The sequence below is a fragment of the Mustela erminea genome, chromosome 19 (assembly GCF_009829155.1).
Source record: "Mustela erminea isolate mMusErm1 chromosome 19, mMusErm1.Pri, whole genome shotgun sequence".
In the NCBI taxonomy this organism is placed as follows: Eukaryota; Metazoa; Chordata; class Mammalia; order Carnivora; family Mustelidae; genus Mustela; species Mustela erminea.
The window spans coordinates 45,722,784-45,741,311 of NC_045632.1; the positions used below are offsets into that span (position 1 = coordinate 45,722,784).

General features: G+C 42.1%; 1 protein-coding gene and 1 long non-coding RNA gene across 3 annotated transcripts in view; one reads left to right on the plus strand and one right to left on the minus strand.

Annotated features, from left to right (window-relative positions):
• Positions 1-18,528, plus strand: part of LOC116579026 (basic proline-rich protein-like) — an 822,180-nt gene that overhangs the window by 647,485 nt on the left and 156,167 nt on the right. The window lies entirely within an intron of this gene.
• Positions 1,821-17,833, minus strand: LOC116579027. 2 transcript variants are annotated; one of them, XR_004281117.1, is made up of 5 exons: positions 17,023-17,833; positions 13,785-13,978; positions 9,172-9,384; positions 7,941-8,030; positions 1,821-3,535 (listed from the first exon to the last, which is right to left on the minus strand). It is a non-coding gene; the product is annotated as an uncharacterized LOC116579027 (long non-coding RNA). The 2 variants fall into 2 exon arrangements; XR_004281116.1 differs by lacking the exon at positions 13,785-13,978.

Consider the following 18,528-nt stretch of genomic DNA (forward strand, 5'->3'; position numbering starts at 1 on the left):
TTCTCCCTTGACATTCTCCTCCATTTCCATGATCTCGACTCTCCATGCTCTGCAGAAGTTCTAAGCCTCCCCTCGAACTTCCCTCTCAAACTCAGGTTCCTCAACAGTATCCCTATGGATCTCGCCAGAGCTTCAAATTCTGTGCCTTCGCTTCCCTCCCAGACATTCTTTCCCTCCCAGCTCTCCGCTTTCTCTGCGTGAGACCCCGTTCTGTCACTCACTCGGATTGGAATCTTGTCATCAACTCGACCCTCCATATCCATCCCTCTGGCCTTACTCCACAGAGCCTTTCCCAGCCTCTCCATGCCCAGGGTCACTGCCCTGGTTCCAGCCTTCACTACCTGTCCTGTGAGTTCCTGTAGACATCTTTAAAGTGGCCTTTCTACCTTGAGTCTCCCCTCCTTCCAGGCCATAATAGTTACCAGTGGTAGTTTTATTTTCCTAAAAGCACAGCTTTTATTATATTCCTTTTGTGCTGAGAAACCTTTGACGGCCCTACATTGTGTACTCAACTCCTTCCTGCCTAGTAGCTAAAAATAATCTTCTCCCAACTAAACTGCCATGATATTTTATTGCCAAATGCCTTCCTTTAGCACGTATTATTAACTGAACAGGCTAATTCTCCCAGCTCTGTGCCCTACCCCTCACTGAACCCCAAAGAAATAAAGGGGTGTGTGTGTGTGTGTGTGTGTGTGTGTGTGTGTGTGTTATTCTTGTTCCTAACTTATTTCTCTATGTTTTCACCTGGAGCAACTAGTCTTCTAGAAGGGACACAAGAGTAAAGCATTCTGTTGGGTTCAACTCTTCAAGAGTGTGGTGACTAAGAACAAGGCTCTAGGATCCATTTGCTTGGGTTCAAATCCTATAACCTTTGCACATACAATGTATCTCTCCGAGTCTTAGTTTCTTCATCTATAAAATAGGCTAATAATTGTATATGTGCCATAGGATTATTATGATTACTAGTAATCAAATAATGCATGTAACAGCCTAAGAAGCATGCTTGGCACCAAACAACGCTCAGTGTTAGCTATTGTTATTACCATCATCATTATTGTTTTATCATGCTTGCAGGATGACATTATCCACAGCTTAATTAGTCACTGTTTGGCACAAGAGACTAACTTGGGAATTATACACAACTGGTGAATTAATATCCTGAGTACTTCCACTAAGACATCAGGCTAATAATTTTTGGTACTTTAGATAACCCGTGATGGGTCCCAGAGGATCCTGAAACCAAGAGTCTACATTTTTCCCAGTAAGAATGGATTTTTTTTTTTTTTTTAACTTTTAGCTCTCCATAGTTTAATGTAGCAGCTTCCAGTTCTGGACAATGGTAAGCTGAGCTGAAGAAGGAAAGAAAGTCCTGTGAACAAGAAATCTAGTCCCCCACACATGAGATGACACACATGATTGGGCTGTAATTGAGACCAAGGACCTGGCAAAGATGGCAAAAGATAAAATGTAGGAAGAGGGAAGGGCTGTATTAGAGGAAGTTTTGAAAAATTGATTTGAAATATCAAAGTCGATTCTAACAAGGACATTAAAATGAGAGGTAAAACTGGGCAGCTAGATGGTTGTACAACATAGCAAATATAATTAATGCCATTGAATTGTACACTAAAAGTGGCAAATTTTATGTTATATATGTGTGTGTGTATATATATATATATTTATATGTATTATATAGTCACAAAATTAAAAAGTAAATACACATACCACAAAAATGAGACAGCTAAAATGTATAGCAATTTATAATAATAGTTTTATTTTAGATATGTTTTATATATGACAGATCTGCGTGTGCCAGTTTATTGTCCACTCAGCATCTGCTGTGTACAAGCATTGTGCTTGGTATGTTGTATTATGATATATAGCTATATTTTTTTAAGTGTTAGTACTCACATGATCATTACTGTTGATGAAAGAATGATATTATCCATGGAAGGGTAAATGGCTATCAATGCAATCTTCATAGACCTGGGGGCAAAGTACACCTGTCTTAATTGAAGTACAACAAAAATAAGGACCTGACTTCAAAATTATTTGAAAAGAAGGTTCTGCTTTAAACTTAGACAACTCAAGTATGAGCCAACCAATGTCTATATTACTCTTATACTTAAAAGATCCAATATGTTATTTCTTCCCATCTAACTGTGCATGAATTAAGTCTAGCAACAATCACTAAAGAAGGTTGCAAATAAACAGCAAAGTCACAATAGAACCTTGTATCGTGTGGCTGATACTACCCTCACTTATTGAGAAGACTGGTTGCTCTTAGACTCCTCACATATTTAGGGAGAGGAAGGGATAATAACTTAGGCTGATATAAATTGTTGTCTTAGAGTCTGTCCCCAATTGTCTTTACCTAGCTGGAAGAGAAAAAAAAAAAAAAAGGAGAGAGAACAGGAGTAGTGATGTTATGGAAGAGTGTCTTATAATGGGAAGGAGAATCAAGCAGACTTACGAAGTTAGGCAGATTATAATCTGGTTAAATTTGATTTTGATAGCAACAATGAAAGCTGTGGTAGATACAAAAGTTTATTTTTACTGTAAAATGTAATATGTATTTGGAAGAGCAAATATATACAATTTATAGTATAATCATAAAGCAAATGAGTATATAACCACCTCCCAGGTCAAAGAATGGGACATTTACCAGCCCTTCAGAAACTCCAGCCCCCAATCCAAATTCATTCTTGATCAGAGCTCCTTCTCCAATATTGATCACCATTTTCCTATATTTTATGGTCATCACTTCCTTGCTTTCCTTCAGGGCTTTTTTTTTCCTCTTCATTTGTGTCTTGCTTCTTTTCTTCAACATGATGACTATAATCTTTATCCATGGAGTGTATTCATTTTCTTTATAGTCCAATATTCCGTTACATAAATAGAACACAAAATACTCCTGCTGATGAATCCGTGGTTACTGCTATGAACGTTTTTGTCATGTGTCCTGTGCCCAGGCTCACAGATTTCTCTCAGGCAATACTTCTTCTACTTGAGAGCTCATCACCATCCCCAGGAGGTTCACAGATGATGAGGCTCTACCCTCAGAGTGTCTGATTCAGAGGGACATGAGTAGCTTTTGAGAGTTTACATTTCTAAGAAATTCCCCAGTGATGCTGATGCTACTAGCCAGGAATAGGGACTGCACTTTGAGAGCCACTGCTTTAAGTTGTTGGCAGGGGTTTTGGGGGGATCAAGGAGCATGCATCTATTCAGCTTTACTAATTAATGCAAAACTACTTTCCAAAGTAGTATCTTTACATTTCCACCAGCAGTGTATGAGTGTCCCCTTGTTCTGTGGCACCCGTACCAGCACTTGTTATTACCAGACTTCAGTTTTTGCCAAGTCAGGAGGTGTAGAAGTGGTCTCTCATTGCAACTTATTTTGCATTTCCTTAATTCCAATGAATTGAAGCACTGATTGGCCATTTGGATTTATTTTTTGTGTGTGAAGTCTCTATTCCAGTCATCTGCCCCCTTTTTGGTGAGTTATCTGTCTTTTTCTTACTGGTAGGTCAGTTACCTTTATTGAAAAGACCACAGTAAAGTTTTCATTAATTAATGCTTAAAACTTTTAACAAATCTCTACATAGTTAATAGGATGAAATCTCCTTTAGTAAGTGCAAGAATGCAATATGAAATAGAAGTCTCTAGATAGCCTCTCTTTTGCAAATGTCTTCATGGAAAATAAGTTAAGGGTGTTTTCTCCAAACAAGTTACCAACTGGAGAGGCCAAACACATATAGGAAATCAGCATTCTTGATACGTTCACGGAGACTGCGTCTGTAAGCACAAGGCCATCTTTAAATGATAATAATGCAACTGAAACAGATCATTCAAGAAAAGGAGAACTATTATTGAGGCCAACATGGCCATCGACACTTGTTAGCTTGTCTCTGAAGAACAAAATTCTGAGCAGCAAAAGCTTAAAGTAAATGAAATAGTATCCAATTCTCAATCTAATGAAAATGCTTTGGGCTCTGGGCCAGAGAATAGATTCGAACCATGGATGGGAATTTTTTTCAGGGCCTTAAATTTAAATGACTGAAATTATTTCTGAAGTATCATTCTACTCAATCTTTTGAAATAAAAACAGAGTTTTCAGTTTTTAAAAAAACTGCGTTTCAGTGTAAGGATGGAATACAAGATCTTTGTCCTTTGGTAATCCAGAAAACAGACTGTTCATTCTAGAGCATACTCCACGTGGAGTAGATGCCTATTATAGCCACACATGCACGCACAAACACTCATATACTCTCCGCATATGAACATACACACAAGCACCATATATATACAGTATACACACCTATGTGTATGCACACACATACAACACACATGCACATATATACACAGACTATTAAATACATATATGTACCTGCACACAGACACTAACACCTTGTGAATGGAAAACCTGAAGCAAATGTGCATATATGTCAATTTAGCATAAAGGGATATTTTTACTCTGAACACACTATTCTATCATGAAAATGTCTCTAACCCTTTCCTTGACCAGTCAAAAACAAAGGAACAATTTTAGAATTACTACTTTGTGTAAAACTTAATTATCTAGGAACTCAAGGCAGTTGAAAGTTCTAAGAGTTGAAAACTGCACCTCAAATTATTGCTTATTTTAAAAGTGTCATGTCTAAGGAGTATATAGACTTGTTTTAAAATACAAGCATTTGGAGCTGCCTGTCTGGCTCCATCGGAAGAGCATGTGACTCTTGATCTGGGGTCATGAGTTTAAGTCCCACATTGGGTATAGAGATTACTTAAAAAATTACTTTGGTAGATAAAGTTTAAAAAAATGCAAACATTTAAAAGGAAAACGTGTTGCCATGGCTCGCTCTCACTCTCTGGCTCTCACTCTCTTAAATAAATAAGGTAGAATTAACAGTAAATATAGATTAATCAGGAGATTGAGATCCCTATAGCTAGGAAACACCTCCCCCCACCGTCATAAGAAGCATAATCAAGGTGCTTCCTAAAGCCTTCCCCTACCCACAGCATCTCAGGGCTCAATGAGTGGCAGTGACCCAGCTGGCTACTTAAGGAGTCAATCAGCCTAGATTCTGTATTCCCAGTGCATTTGCCTCCAGACTCCTGAGCCCTGTGCTCGTAACTCCAGACCTAGGTGGGGAAATCCTGCTTGGAAATACAGACTCATAAATCTGTGACTTAGGAATCCTTCATTGGTTAAGTCCCTTTCCTCCAAGCCTCTGGGCATGAGGAGGAAGCCAGGGCCCAGTGTTCACCATCAGGCCCTGGTATTCAGGATACTGTGGATCAGCTCCCTCTAGAATGTCACAGCTCTGGGGCTTGGAATCCAAAGACTATTAGCCACCTTTCAACCACTGAAGGGCACCTCCCCTAGATGCCCCCCTTACCAGAACCATCACCACAGAACCTTGGCTAAGCAGCCTGGGACTGCTTACAGGGGAGTAGATCTTCTTGCTACATTTTCAGAGAAGGAGACAGGGAGTGGTCTTGTGCTGTGACAGTGTCTCTGCCATCCACAGCTATCTGAGGTCTGTATCCCACTAGAGTATATGCAATCATGGTCCAAGGCCAAGGATCAAACCGTCTTGAAGTCCATGGATCTAAAGGCAGCACAAATGCATCTACCATTCCTTCTCACCTTATAGGGCTCTTCCTTTTCTTGCTCTTTAACTCGTCAATTATCAAGACCTTAACTTGTTGGGGTACAGGACTAACACCCTCTCTGATCATTGCAGAGTTGTGGTGACTTGTTCTGGAATAGTTAAGTCACCATTAGGGACTATAGTCTAACAAGATTCTAGGAGATTCTGAAAGAGCCCATATCAGAGCCAGCTTTGGAGTGTACGTATCCCCCCCAACTCCCTTCAGCCCTTGTAGGGCTCTAAATAGGGTCTTCCCCTTCTTTTCATGGGATACAATCCTCATTTATTTACATAACCTTATCTCAGATGGCCGTCTCATTTGGGACATCTCTTGATTTATTCGTGTATTTATTCATCCAACAAACATTGATTCAGTGTCTCCTATTTGCCTGACAAGGTGTTGAGTAGTAGGAATCTACAGATGAATAAAATATAATCCCTTTCCTCAGTGAGCTTACAGCTCACAAAAGGAGACAGACAAGTGAATTAACAGTCAAAAAACAATATAGTAACTGCTGTTAGCTCTGGGGAAAAAAGAGACAGAAGCTTCTAAATCAGTTATTATGTCCAAGAGAATGGAGTTGGACTACTTCTGGCACCCATCCTTTCTTCACAGGGTTTCCAGGCATTGGCTGGTAAGATAACCAATTTCAGGCCATGCCCGTGTAAAGCTCGGGCCATGCTGATGTTGGTGGCTTTGACATCCACCTGCAATGGTAGAACCTCCATTCTCGCTCCAAATCTCCCTCACGTACTCTAGGAAGTAACCCAGTGCAGGGACATCATGTGTGTTTGCATAAGTCCTCTCCATCCCTGACCTCTAAGTCCTCTGCCGCAAAACAATCTCTGTGAGTGTGTCTCATCCTGCCACTGTCCCAGCTGCTATGAGGGTACGTGGCTGCTCTCCTTCCATTCCCAAAGCTGATGGCATTGCTGTCTGCCAGCTTCTCCCTGCTGCCAGAGCTGGGAGGCCCCATATCACAATGCCAGTCACTGAGGGGAATCTGTTGAAGCTGAGACTGATACGGCCTGAGCACCCATGTCTGCTTCAGACTGAAATTTCTCGCTTTTTTTCTGCACTCCACTGCCTTGGTCCCTAAGTGCTCCTGGCTCCCCGTCTCTCCTCCTGTCCCACCACTCAAAAAGACTCTATATGAACTTTCTCCTGAGCTTTTTACTTGTCACCAAGACTCAGACCTGTGCCCTGGGCTTTGGCCTGGAAGAAGGAGGAATGAAGGATGGTCTTCACAGTGGAGGATATCCTATATCCCAAATCTGCATGCTATTTATTACCCTGTCATTCTTCTTAAGTCAAGTTTATATGCCTGACCTTCTCCTCAGGACAGACACTTTCCTAGAAGATTTCTTCATCTGCCACTCAAGTATGCTGCCAGCAGATCTTTCCATAGCTCTCCAGCCACACCAGGGGTGTGGAATTCCCTGTGGATGCCACTGTTAAATTTCAGAGCTCTGTTGGTGTGACAGGCAATGTTTTCTGTTAATTATGAAATATAGGCAAGTGAAGGCTCTGTCCTCCACTTATCAATTGAGATATTCTTGGGTAACCTCTAAAGAAGTGGCAGCTGAATTAAGGAGATGTCCTAGGCACCAGGAAGAATTTCAGATCTAGAAGCACCAAATATTATTAGATCAGCGGTGCCATTTCCCAGTCCTTGCAGGGACCAACATACCCAAGATAGCCTTCATGAGTATCTCATGCTAAAAAAGATCTAAGAGGCCGTATCCTGCTTGCACAACTTTTCCTTTCAAAGGAGGCCACCCTTGCATGATGCCATTACCTCCAAGGGCTCCTGCCTATCAGTGAACCATTCAAACCTGGTACTGGGACAGGGCATCACATCCAACTGAGAGTCTGACATTCCTGAACTTCCACGCATGTCACTTCAGCAACAACTTTTCTGTCTTTTCTGGGGCCTTTATTCTCAATTAAATCCAGATAAGTAAGATAGCTGCTGAATTGTTGGATTCAGGATAAGTGAGATGCTGCATAAATCCAAAAATTAAGCCATTGAAGAGACTATACCATAATAAGCAGTGTGTTGGATGTTTATGTGTATTCATTGTGATCTTTTTCTATGCCTGTAGAATGATGGAATTACTGAAGCAAAACCCGATGAAAGCGTTTCACAGTTTAGCATTCACCATCATATGGAAATGTCAGTTTCATCTAACAAAGAAAATATTGGAGGCATGGTCAATATAAAATGCAAATAGAATAGCTTAGTGGGCTAGATAAGTCAGCTGTGTTTCACTTAAACCTATTACCTTGTCAGATTAAATGTGGCTCCAGATCTTTTGCAAGAAGGATATTCTGATGAAGTTACATCTTACACCAGCTTTTGTGGCTTCAGTAGCCTGTGAGTAGAAAGAGGACAAAAATGGTTGAGGAGTAAGAGTGAGTGGGACACAGCCGTAGAGAAATAGGAGGATCTGCCCCTACAGACTTTCCAATACCCACTAAGAAATACTGTTATTTGCTCAAGGTTAGTTATGAATAATTTGTAGCAAAGATTAATCTCTCATGTGATAAAATAGGTGAGGGTGCACCAATATTACCAGGCCTGCCTAACCACTTCCAAATTTTGATACCTGCTTGTGTAACCCAATTCAGCTGAGCAGAGGTAGGCCCAGCCTGGCCTGTGATGCTAGCTCTACCTTGGTGCTTCTGCTGTCCTGTGAGGTCCCCAGCTCCCTTAGCTAAAACCCCACAACAGTAGACCCCTCTCTTGTGTGACCATCACACACTCCAGACTCTGACCTCATCTTCAGCTCCAGGACTCATATGCACACCATGCCCTGTTTTAGAATTACTGTGTCCTGTGAGATGCAACCTCCTACTTAAATGCCACATAATCCATCACTCTATGGCTCTGCGCAGTTCCTGCCAGAGGATTACCTTGTCTCATCTCCCACCCTACACCTTCACACCAATGGAAATGTTGCTGTTTCCTGAAACAGCCCACTTTATGCTTCCACTGCGTAAGACAGGCTTGGTGGAAATTAACCAGCCCCATCCAGTTTGTCCAGTGCAGTTCTCTTGTCCCATTGCTGCATGATCACTTATAAGCTTTGGGGTTTGTATGTCAGGTGGCATTTCCCTGTGAGCTTTTCCAAAAGAGAAACTACAAAAGAGAACTACAAAATAACTGATCTCTTTTTAAAAAGAGTATTCCTTCTGTAGCTTCTGGGATCCTTTTTGCTTTTTATTACATTAATATACTGTAAGTAGATCTGTTCATAGCTATAGATAGGTAGATAGATAGATATTTATATTTATATATAAAGTCAAAAAAAAATGAAGAAATCATACTTGGTAATTCCTGCTCTAAAATACTCTACTTGGCTGTTGCTACTAGCACCAAGTCTTCCTGCCAAAGAAGACAACAGCCTACAGGCAATGGTTACCAGGCTATCGGGTAAGGAAGAAGGGGTGGGAGACAGATGAGAGTTGTAGAAAGAGATTCTAGAAGGGAAATGTTGGCACAAAGGACTTTACCAAGTAGTTGTGAACTGGACTTCAGAGAGCTGCATTCCCCTTTTGATTCTTCCCTTACTAGTTGTGGAATGCCACACTGATTAATCCTGTTTGGCCAATATTCTCTTCTTCACAATGCGGAGGTTGCCCGAGAGCAGGTCTTTCAACTCCAATCTTCTGTGTTTCTACAAATATGTATTACCCAGATGTCAGGGCAGATGGCTAGTTAGGAATCTAGAAAATTGTAACAAAAAGTAACGATTACCACTTCCCGTTTTCATAGTAATTTCTGCCAGACTTCAAGCTCAGCACTTTACATGACATTATCTCATTTAGTCCTCACAGACATTCTTGGAGGTTTGTATCACGGTCCCTATTTCCCAGAAGAGGGAACCGCTCTCAGTGCAGTTATCCAGTTGCATTAGGATGGCAGCAAGAATAAATGAACAGAGCTGAGATTCCAACCCTGTTGGAACTAACTCCAAGCCCACTTACAGTGAGACACAGTAAAAAGTTCCAGAGGCTCTTCTCATCACTCATTATCTGAAATCGTGCCAAGCTTTGTCTTCTTTTATACTCTAAATACCTGATTTACCCCCTTTTCCTGACTTCTAAAACACATGTGTATCTGTGCCTCTGGCTTGTGTGAAAGGGTAACAATAGAGTCTTAGAGTTCTTCATCTACTCTTTGCAACCAGATAGGAATCGATAAGAAAACAGCAAAAATGAACTTCTGAGCTGCTGCTTGCAAAATAAAATGTGAGTGAAGATATGACCCAATGAGGGCAAGACTTAGCTCAAAAGAATGGCTTTTAAAGACAGTGATATAAAATCCTCTTCATATAGGGAGAGATGCCTAACATGAATCAACTGTGATTTTGCTGAGGCCACCTTTAAATCATAAACATTCAATGAGGTGGAGGGTGGCAGCGGGGGACTCCACCTAGCTAGCAGTGGAGTCTTAATGATTGCCCAGCCTTCACATATCAGAGCAAACCAGTTTTGTTTCTTTGGGGAAAAATGTACCATCCCACCCCCAGCAATCAGACAACCTCTAGTGAGTGGCAATTACTTATGCAAAGAGTCCCAAGAAAGTGAAAGTGATCCTTTGCCAGAAAGATGTCTCATACAAACTAAAGAATGGATGCCAAAGTCACAGATTTGCTGTGAACAAAGTCATCATAGTCTCTACTTGGAAATAAGCAAAAGCTCTAATGTTTCATCAATATATTCAGGTAGTGTAGTTGGTCTTCATTGACAGATTCTGTACTTACAAATTCACCTATTCACTTCAATTTATTTGTTACCCACACAGCAATACTTGCAGTGTTTTCATGGTCATTTGTGGACATGTATACAGAGTGGCAAAAATTTTGAGTCCTTCGATATGCACATTCCCAGCTGGGTTTGAATGGGGCGACACTCTTCTTTCAGTTCTCATTCTGTAGACAGGTGTTTTATTCCCTCTTTATTTAGTGCTACATCTTTTACGTTTTGGGCTTTTGGTTCACTGTTTAAAATGGCTCCTAAGCATAATGCAGAAGTGTGGTCTAGTATTATTAAGTGAGGGCAGGCTGCGATGTGACTTACAGAGAAAACACATGTTTCAGATAAGCTTCAACCGGGCAAGAGTTATAGCACTATTGGCCGTGAGTTTAGTACTAATGCATTCACAATAGATATTAAATAAAGTGTCTTTTGGGGGTTCCTGGATGGCTCAGTTGGTTAAGTGTCCAGCTCTTTATCTCAGCTCTGGTCTTGATCTCAGGGTTGTAAGTTCAAGCCCTATGGTGGGCTCCATGCTGGGCATGGACCCTACTTTAAAAAAAAAAAAATTATTTAAAGAAAAAATTTTAAAAATAAGGTGTCTTTAAACAGAAACACACATAAAACAAGGTTATGCATTGATTGCTTGACAAAAATATGGTGACCAGGGGCTCAAAGGAACCTAACCCTTTATTTCTCCTAGGAGCAATGGTTTGGTATTTGCCAGTTCAGAGTCTGTGTTGACTTTATAGAATATAACTACCATGTAATGAGAACTGACTGTATTTGCAAATTTAGGAATTCGTAATGATGTCTTGAGCTATTTCTTGGGACTGTTAGGGGACTATGGTATGAATGATTTCATGCCATTTCCTGCTTCATGGAAGATGGGAATTTATAAAACCATCCTTATTCTTCCTTCTATGGCAGGCAGCTTTCGTTACTATTCAATTCAACCAGTATTAATTGAGTATGCCAGAATCTATTGCTATTGGAAGATATGCAAAAGAAGCATTTAGCAGTCTGACCTCAAGGGATTTCACCTTTGTTAGAAAGACCAGGCTTAATGTGGCAGATGTAGCCAGGTCCAAAGGAAAGTGAAAACATCTTAGAAATGGCAAGGAGAAGATCAAGCTCCCTGAGGCATAACCTAAGGGAAACAGACTATTTTTCTAATAGTAACCTTGAACTGTTAATTTAGTGTTTCCTCTAGGAACTCTGCAAAGGAAGTTCAGCTTTAGCCAAAGCTTCTAATTAACTCCAAAGTTTCTACCACATCAGCAAACACCTAAAGACCACCCCAGCGTTCATTTCTCACCTAACAGAAGTAAAAAAAACTGATGTAAGTGAGAATTGCACCGGAGGAAGTCTTTTTTTCACTGTGGGAGACGGTTGCTGTATTTCCCTCATTTTGATTATTTGGGGGACCTGTAATCCTACAGCTAAAAAATAGCATTTATGATTCTCAGAATTAAAATAGCAATGTTAATTTATTACGCAGTCAGTATACGTCCGAACCTATGCTGGGTTCTGGGAACACAGGAATAAGTCACAGACTCTACCTTCAAGTATCTCACAGTCAAATAGGAGAACCTGATTACTGTGCCAGTGAAATAAATGCTGTGGGACAGAAGGCAGGGGTTGAGGGCTTGTGGCAGCACTTAACCCATAGTAGGGGTCTTGGGCAGAGGGTAATGCTTCTTGCTGGAACAGAATCTTGAAGGTGAAGGAAATAACCAAATGACAAAAGTAGAGGTGAACATTCCAGGAGGTGGGAACATTGTTCGAAACCCTTGAGGCACAAAAGAGCCGTGGGTATTCTGTGACCTACAGTACCGGGTGGGAACTGGAAAAATTTTAAGGAAGAGGGCTGGGAAGATCCTCATCCTGAGGAGCCTTAAAAGGCACATGTTGGAAAGGAAGAATCCACTGAAGAGTCCCAGAGGCAAGTGAAATTGTTCTAGTTGCACTTCTTGTAGATCAGTTAGAACTCATACAGAGCCTGCATTGTGGGCCGGACTCATCTGAGAATGAAGAGAACAGCTGGGCTGGTAGAAAAGCCCCTGAGGAAATAATCTGAGAGGCATGGCCTGAATAGAGTGAAAGAAAGTAGTTAGAGAGGAATTAGGAAAGTTGAATTGCAAGAACTTGAAGAGCAGTTGGGAGTGAGAGGGGTGAGGGAGAAGGGTTGCTGAAGGAGGAGAGGTTTGGGGGCTGATGATGAGTTAGGGATGTACTGAGTTAAGAGTGCCCAAGCTGATGTCAGCAGCCAGATATCCAGAACCGACTCAGGAGGGTGGTTTGGGCTGGAGATGAGAATTCGATGATCACTTTCTAGATGGTTACCGAAATCAAGGGCTTACATTAACACAAGGCAAAGTGTGTACAGCTGAGAGTAGAGGAGGACTGCAGGAACACTAATATTGAAGGGATTAGAAAAGGAAGATAAATCTGGGATGAAGCCACCATAAATGAAGGAGGAAATCCAGCTTAGGATAGTGTCAGATAGGAAAGAGAAGAGGAGAGTGTCATGGAGAAGGGGGTGGTCAACAGAATTTAACTCAGGGAAGGAAAGCACAATTGAACTGGCCACTACTAACCTGAAGCAGTTTTAATGGGGAGTAGAAATAAAAGCAGAGGGCTTTGTTAGCGATGCAAAATGAAGCACTAAAAACAGGCCAGCCCGTGGATCAACTTGACTTTGAAGGGGAGGAGGGAGATGGGAGCAGATAAGAAGGAGTAGAAAGTTAAAGATGGTTTCCGCCAATGCCATTTGGAGCTTGCCAGTGGTTCTTTTTTTTTTTTTTTTTAAAGATTTTATTTATTTATTTGACAGAGAGAGATCACAAGTAGATGGAGAGGCAGGTAGAGAGAGAGAGAGGGAAGCAGGCTCCCTGCTGAGCAGAGAGCCCGATGCGGGACTCGATCCCAGGACCCTGAGATCATGACCTGAGCCGAAGGCAGCGGCTTAACCCACTGAGCCACCCAGGCGCCCCGCCAGTGGTTCTTCATTGCTGGAAGGATGTAAGGAGCATTTTCAAGGTACACATGACTACAAATTACAGAGATTACGAGGTGAAAACCTCGCAGTGGGGGAGTAAGCTAGGAGGAGGAGGGAGCATCAAGACCAGAGGAAGCCTTGGGTGAGGGGTCTGAGGAGACTATTCTGGGAGAACCTATGAAGAATAATAAAATGGTATCGGGTTAAGATTCAGAAGATCCATGAATGCCTCTTACTAGCATTCAGCCTTACGCAGTTTCATCACCTCCCAGAGCCTGCGTGTCCTCATCTGTAAAATAAGCTAAATACTATCTGGCTTGCCTGGTTGTAGTGAGAATTTAACCATGATAATATGCAAGAAGAGCACCTGCAAAATTGGAAGATCCTCTTACAACTATGTGAGAAGGGGGTCCTTCTTGCTGCCCTTTACCATTTGCTGAGGTGCCTTTTCTTGCTGAGGTTATTTCAGATGCCATAGAAAAACTTTCTTTCATACTATATTCAGGATCTCTCTTCTGGGGATTTCTATCTTTTCCCCCCACCTATTTGAGATGTGGAGTTCTGTGGATGAATAAAAGGAAGAGTATTTTTTAATTTCTTTTAAATGTTAGCATAGCACTAATCACTAATGGTAACAATAGATGGAGATACATATGAAAATATGCAAACATATTTCTTTCTAGGTATTTATCCTTCCCAGTTATGGCTTTTGTAAAAAACCTTTAGGAAAATGTGGCATTCCAGCATGCTAGCTAAGATACCAGTAACCACAAAGCAAGTAGGCAATGCAGACTTCCATTTCCTTCCCCTCTTTATTGTTTGAAATTAGCACTTCCCTCTTGGTCCAGCAAAATATACACTCCCATTGATGTTTATTGTATAGCTGCTAATATCTGTATATTTTTAACTGAAACAAAATATTTTACAGAAAGTGTAGACATTAAGAAAGCATCAAATAAAAACACTTAGGTGCTAGGCATTTTGAACTAAAGCAAAGATTACAAGGTAGAATGCTGTGGACCAAGACCGTTCTCAAAAATGTATTCTATTTGACCCATAGATTGTTTAAAAGAAAAAACGAAACATACCTTGAGCCAGTATTTCAAAATCAATATAGTTATATTTAAACATATCAATATCTACCACCTCTTAAAACATTGGGAAACTAGGCAACACGGAGGACAGCTTTTATTCCCCTAAATAGACTTGAATGGCTCTGTCTCCACTTCATCCCAAGCTCCACTGCTCCCTATTGCCTCCTCAGGCTGGTGCCCACAGGTCCCTGAAATATGTCAGACGGTAGGACCTCCAGTATAAGGCAAATCAGTACAATACAATGGAAGAGACAAAGCTTATTTCCAAGAATAAAGTGGCTAAAAGAAAGAAAAAGGAAACAAACTTTTCCCAGCCCAAGTACAAGGTAGGGGGTGCCCAATTCTTCACTTTTAAACAGCATTCTGTCTCCTTTACAATAAGGCTCTGCAGAAGTACAAGTCAAATCTTCTTTGTGAGCTTTTCTGTATGATAGAGATTTAAAAAAAAAAAAAAAAAAAGGCAGCTATTTCCTTTGGGAAAATCTGATGCATAGCCCAAAAGAAAAATTTGTATTACTTCGGAAGCTGAGGCAATTTGCCAAAGATCCCAAAAGGCTCTTCCTACCCTCACAAGGTCAAGAAAATTTGATAACGGCTGATGGAATGGAAAGACATCTGGTAGACCCCACTTAGAGTTAGGAAGATAAAACTCATTTCTAAGTTTTATTAATACAGACATACTGGCCACGGCTGGTCTTTGCCACATAGAAGAGATTCCCAAGCAATGCATTCTTGGGCTCTCATCAAGTGGTCTGTTGTCTGTGGAATTTCCTATTCTCCAGCCCCAGAGCAGAAAGCAACCCCCCTACCCCAGCTTTGGCCGTCATGAGGTTTAAAGAGGATCATTTGTTTTCATTACAGCCCCTTGAAGCCCTTCCTTCCCTCCTCATTAATGAATTTCCAGTCTTTCATCAAAAAACAAAAACAAAAAAACAAACACAAAAAAGGACCTGACAGAGGACATGGATAAGTGGCTGGCGTGCATGGCGATGCCGGCTTTAAAGAGAGTAGACGGCCATTTACTGATTGCAAGGAGGGGTTGACATCCTTGGTTAGTATGCTAATTTCGTCTCTTGCATTTAACATTCAGATCAGGTCTGTACAGGCCCTCCAGAGCAGCAGAGTCCGGGGATGGGTGGCTGTCTGCCTTGCAGCATTGAGCATTCTCGGCATGAATTACATAAATGCCCAAACATTCTGTCTGTTCCGACTTCATTCTCATTTCCTCCCTCTCAGAGACACACACTGACACCGAGCCACACATACACAAACACACACTACATGTAATGTCATCACACACATACACACACACACATGCATGCACAAACACTATAGACACAGGTCTCTGTGAATGCTGAAGAAATGCAACGTGAGGTGCCCGAGTCATCCACGACTGGCTTAATTCCTCCACCCCTGAGTATCCAGGGTACAGTGCTGCAGGATATATTTCTCCTGCTCAAGAAACTTGCAATGTATTGGGGAGTCTGCATTTAAAGAGCAACATGAAGAATAAAACTCCAGTCAGAAGGAGGACATCTTATCTATTGACCTTCCAGTTCCAGAAATCCTTAAAAAAAAAAAAAAAAAGCCCTAACTCCATTCATGTGAAAAAGAACCAGATAGTTCAGTTAACTGAACACCCAGAAAGAAAGAAGATCCAGCTCATTTTATTCCTTGGGGTCCCCACCTTGTCATGTGTGTTTGGAACCCCGTATTAAAAGAGTCCTATTCACTGGTTTTGGACTCACCAAGCCACAGCTGGGTGACAACAGAAGAGGAATCCCGAACCATCTCCCGCATTCAAATGGCGGTTCAAATGGCAAAGACAGTCGCCTGGCATGATGGCCAGAAGCCCAGTCTATGGAAAACTGAATTTCCTCAACCTCCTTTTTCCAGGATATTTTTGTAACCTTGCAGCAGCTTCCTGGAGACAAACCGAGAATCAGCAGCTCCTCTTATCGGAAGGCTCCTTTAGGGGTTGCTTTTAATAAACTGAAGCAATTTTGAGCAAGCAGGAGCTCCAATTAAAAGGAAAGGACAGGTTGGTTTTTACTGTTTTGTTTCCTTAAAGTATGGCATAACTATGTAACCTGGCATGCCGTGGTTGCTTCCTCTGGATGCTCTGATGGTCCCTGACCCCGTCTCCTGGTACCCACAGAATATTCCATATTTGGCTGAGGAACACCGGGCAATTCCTGTCGGAGGCTCCGACAGGAGTAAAGGGGTGTTTCCTCTGAGCTGCAGACTTGATTTGCCTCGATTTTTTTTTTTTTGGCTCTGGTCCAAGATGTTTTCCTGTCATCATTTCACTGTCTTTTCCAGTAATCCCTTTTTTAAACATTGCCAACAATTAGTCGATTTATCTCCACCACCACCACCCCCCACCTCCATATTCACGCAAACACACACTCCACTAAGCCCCATCACTGTCTTGTTTTGCCTTGAAGTATAAGAAATTACAGCTTCTCATTAGCTGGAGAGCACGTTTGGAACGGCTTTGTGTTTACTCACTTAGTAAGTGATGCTGGCCTTTTTAATTATTCTCCCTCCGCGTGCCATCAGAGAGCAGCAAGCTGTTCCAGTCAAACCAAGCGACTGCATATCCTCCGCAAGGCAGTTGGAAGTAATCGTGTTTTACCTCACTGCTGCTGCTTTCTTCCTTCCCTTGTCAGCAAGCCAAGGAATCCCCCCAAAGCTCTTACGTAGGAGATACCAAAACTGTGAGTCACTTCTCACTCCCAGAGCGGAGTGAGTCCGCTGCGTGTTACACGGAGCAGCAGACCAAGATGGGGGTTTCCTCCAAGCCACCAAGATCCCTGGAACCAGATGTCCATCATCACTTGGTCTTTCTTGCTATTGCTCCCTCTTTCTCTTCCACCCTGGTCCATTCCTTCGTTTTTTCAAGTGCCTTCCTCTTTTTCTCTTCCTTTCTGTGTCGCCGACAGCCGCAGACCCAGCAAGAGCTGGGTCCCTCTCGCCTTCTGTTATTTTTTTTTCCCCCTGCAGCAGGCTTTGGCTGCTACCTCTGCGAGCTGGATCACCAAAGACACACGACTCACTCACAATGAATAATCAATACAGATATTGATCTGTGGAAAATGTTTGTAAATTCCTGAAAGGGAATCAGGAGCAGGGGGCAGGGAGGCTCGTGGGGGACGACGCTGAAGTGCTCGTGGCGGTAGGAAGCAGAACTTCATTTGGATCCCAAGTCTTGCCGGCTCCGAGGTGACGGTACCAGAATGCGTGCGAACGAGGGTGTGCGCGTGTGAGTGCGCGTGTGACGAGGGTGTTGTGCATTCTCCTTTCTCTACAGCTGCTTTCCCCGAAGAATCAAGAGCCAAATGGTCGGGAGCCCCCGTCAGTGCCATGTCTTGGCTGCGGGCCAGCACTGTTTTGTTTTCATTATCACACGCTACTTTGCAATTTGCATAAATACAGGGTTATTTTTTATCGTGTCGCCCAAAAGATAGAAAAAAAAAAATAGAAGTCTTTGTTGTGTGCAAGAGGGGCTTGCTGCCTACTCATCATGGCTAAGGATTTAGTGTATGTAGAAGGCTCCAGAAGAAATGCGGCCAAAGAAGTAGAAATCACATAGAAAAAAAAGATTGCAGGAGAGACAGATAGAGGACTTTAAAGAGAGCGGCAGGACACTCAGCTTGGTGGAACCAAATATGAGGGACATATTTTTCTCTGTGGAGCAGGGCTAGAGCCTTAGACAAGCAAAGAAGAAAGATCGCCAAGGTCTAACCAGTGCCCTGCAGTAGCCACGCTGCACCCTGTCAGCTGGAACGAACTATTTATTCTTGGTGAAAAAGGTACACAGACCATTGAACACAACCTTGCTTTTCCCTGCCCTCATCCAAAACCAAGAAAGAGTGGGAGCAGAGGAAACGTTCCCTCTCACTGGTCTACGCGGATGGTTTTCCAGCAGGCGAGGAGTTTTGGACCTTGTGCTTTTATTTACCCTTGCCTTTCCTACAGCTTCATCGGTTCAGCTGACTCCCTGGATTGAGCTAG